Here is a 3815-nt window from a genome sequence, read left to right as displayed (position 1 = left end):
TCTCTTTCCAAAAGTCAGAGTAAGAATCAAAAGCGTTTGAAAGTTAGTTATGTTGGTGAGTTTAACCGTATCAACAAAGTCGATTTTGTCAAGGGAATCCAGACCGAAACTTCTGAAGAAGAGCCCCTCCGATTCACTGATGATGATCTCCGTGGTGTATATCACCCTCACTATGACGCAGTTATAATTTCTGTGTCTATAGGTGCTTCTCGTGTTCAACAGGTAATGATCGACACAGGGGCCACTTCTAGCGTCATTTTCAGTGGATGTTATTCTCAGATACAACTTCACGAGGGTATGATCATCGCCGAAGACAATCCTATCATCGGTTTTGATGGGACAACATCTTCAGCGGTTAGTAGAATTACCTTACCAATCAAATTAATGAACAAAGAAGTTGAGCTCGATTTCTTATTGATGGACTGTCGTTCCCACTATAACGCAATTTTGGGCAGAGATTGGATACATTCCATGGGGGCTGTAGTCTCCACATTTCATCAGTGTGTCAAGTTCCCATTATCTAGGCATATTTGCAAGGTTCGTAGTGACCAGGTATCTGCCCATGCCTGTCATGACAAAGCAATGGATGACCAAGAGTTCACCGCTTTCATTACCGACCAAGGCATTTTCTGCTACACTGTTATGCCTTTTGGTTTGAAAAATGCCGGTGCAACCTACCAAAAGCTTATTAATACAATTTTTTCGATCTACTGGGAAAAATAATGGAGGCTTATATCGATGATATAGTCGTTAAATCAAAGCTTACTGGTGATCATCTTTCCGATCTTCAACTTGTTTTTGATAGGCTTAACAAGTATAACATGAGACTCAATCCCACCAAATGTTCTTTTGGCTTTTCTTCTGGAAAATTTCTGGGATACCTCATGACTCGTAGAGGTATTGAGGCTAATCCTGATCAGATACGTGCCGTTATTGATATGCCATCACCAAAAAATAATAAGGAAATTCAACAACTTACTAGTCGGCTTGCCGCTCTTCATAGATTTATTTCTAAATATTCCGATCGTTGTCACCCCTTCTTCCAGACTTTAAAGGGGGCAGCAACTTGGAACGTTAATTGTGAGATGGCATTGCAACAACTGAAGAAATACTTGGTCAGTCCTCCTATATTGACAAGTCCTTCAACGGGTCAACCTATTGGCATATACCTAGCACCTACAACTCAAGCTGTTAGTGCTGTTCTTTTCGTCGATGATGGTAGACCCGTCTTTTTTATTAGTAAGACGTTAACTGGAGCTGAGTCTCGTTATTCAAAGATGGAAAAAATTGCACTTGCATTGGTTCATGCTGCTCGTCGGTTAAAACCATACTTCCAGGGGAGGTTGGTCAGAGTTTATACTGAGTATCCCTTACGCAAGATCTTTTGTAATGCACAGGAATCAAGCAGATTAGCCTAATGGGAAAGTTATCTTAGTGCATATAGCATTATCTTTGAAAGTCGTACTGCTGAGAAAGGACATGCTCTAGCTTCTTTGATAGCTGATTTTCCGATTGATGATTCTCCTATTGACGATTTCTTGCGCCAGGAAGAATCTATGGAAGACATTACGCCACCAATAACCGGGGCGAATTTAAGACCAACTTGCAAACGCAATTCCTAATCCCATTGACCTATGGATTGTTTACTCAGATGGTTCCCATAATAAGTCTGGGTCTGGAATTGGATGTGTTTTTGTTAAACCCGGTGGAGAGAAGATTGAGAAATCTGTGCGACTTGGCTTCGCCGCTTCAAATAACGAAGCCGAGTATGAGGCTGCCGTTTGTGCCTTAAGAACAGCTTTGAAATTGGGGGCGCGAAAGCTCCAGTTATACACGGATTCTCGCCTTGTGGCCAATCAGTTTGGTGGGTCTTTTGAAGCAAGAGATGACCGTATGGCGACTTATCTTGGTTTGATACATAGCCTTGCTCGACAATTTGATAGCATCTCTATCACTCAAAAACCCCGAAATGACATACGTCATGCTGATTCATTGGCTTATCTCTCCGCCGCCGTTAGAAGCAAAGAGTCAAGACACATCACTGTGGAGTTCCAGAAAGAGCCAAGCATTGACTTTACCGAAAAAGAATTACATGACTTGTATGTACATGAAAGCAATTACTTGTTCTGCTTGTACGCAACAGCGAAATACGACCCACGTATAATCACACCAATCATGACTCGGAAGTGCAAAAGGGAGATGGAAAATTCACAACATGACCATACTTTGGATCTTCCATTAGAATCTATAGATCCATTTGTTCCTCCTGAATTCGCTCCCGAAACAGATAGTGAATTGGTACATGAAGCAGATGATAGTCCTAAAGTTCCTGATATGATACTATCAAAGCCAGTGATGATCTCCGATGAGCAAGATTGGCGTCTTCCTTATATCCACTACTTGCAAGTTTCTTCGCTTCCGCCAGAACCAAAACTCGCTGAAAGAATCAAATGCGATGCATGGAAGTTTTTGGTGATATCTGTTACTGACGGAAGTTTGCAATTATATCGCAAAGGCTCAGACTTAAACCCTATGTTGCGATGCCTCTCAAAACAGGAAGGACTTCAAATTTTAGAAGAGATTCACTCCGGCTTATGTGGAAGCCACTCCAAGGGACGAAGTTTAGCTCATAAAGCTATGACACAGGGCTATTGGTGGCCAAAGATGCAAAAGGATGCAAAACACCTATCTGAGAGGTGTGAGCCATGCCAAAAGCACGACAATATGAGTAAACTCCCTGTTACTGAGTTGCATCCCATGCTAAGCCCATGGCCATTTGCCAAATGGGGCTTAGACATTATTGGCCCTTTACCTAAAGCTCCAGGTAGTATACGATTCCTTCTTGTGGCAACCGATTACTTTACCAAATGGGTAGAAGCAAAGCCTTTGGTCCAAATCCATGCTTCCAACGTCAAAATGTTTTTATGGCGAAATATTGTTTGTCGTTTTGGCATCCCTGCGGCACTTGTATCAAATAATGGTAAACAATTTGATGCTGAAGAAATTCGTCAGTTCTGTGCTAATTTGAAGATACGGCATAACTTCTCCGCACCTTATCATCCGCAAGCCAATGGGCAGGCCGAAGCCACCAATAAGGTGATTTTGGCCAACCTAAAGAGGCGTTTGACTGGCGCCAAGGAAAATTGGGTCAAGGAGTTGCCAGCTGTCTTGTGGGCTTATAGGACAACACCAAAATATTCAACTGCATTGTCACCTTTTAACCTGGCATATGGTGCTGAAGCAGTCTTACCTACAAAACTGATTTCCAGTACATCTCAGTCAGTTGCGGTTGAAACAGGTTCCAATGACACTACTTTGGCTCAGTCAAAAGCTCTTATTGATGAGGTTCGCTCTGAGGGACTACAGCAGCTTATTAAGTATCAAGCTGACATGAAACGGAACTACGACAAGAAGATCCGTCCTAAGTCTTTTGCTACTGAAGACTGGGTTCTCTGTAGAAACCCAAACCTTATAGAATCAGGAAAGTTTGGAGAAAATTGGCAAGGACCCTACATCATAGATCATCCAGCATCTAAGGGGTCATATTTCCTCCATACTATTTCTAGAAGAATGATAGAGAAGCCATGGAATGCTTACCACCTTCGCAAGTTTTACCGTTAGGAAATGTTTTGCATTTTTACATTACTCCATCAATAACAAATATATCCATCTATGTAGTTCGTTCTATTTTATCCATCAATAAAGACATTCAACTTCCATTCTCTTAGTATGGTTGTCATTTTACATTACTCTATTCTTCTGTACTCTTACTTTCAACAATGTCATTCATTAACGTTCATTCCAGAAAGGTCATC

Source organism: Coptis chinensis, chromosome 9 (genome assembly GCF_015680905.1).
Source record: "Coptis chinensis isolate HL-2020 chromosome 9, ASM1568090v1, whole genome shotgun sequence".
Taxonomy (NCBI): Eukaryota; Viridiplantae; Streptophyta; class Magnoliopsida; order Ranunculales; family Ranunculaceae; genus Coptis; species Coptis chinensis.
Note: the sequence above shows the minus strand (reverse complement) of the source record.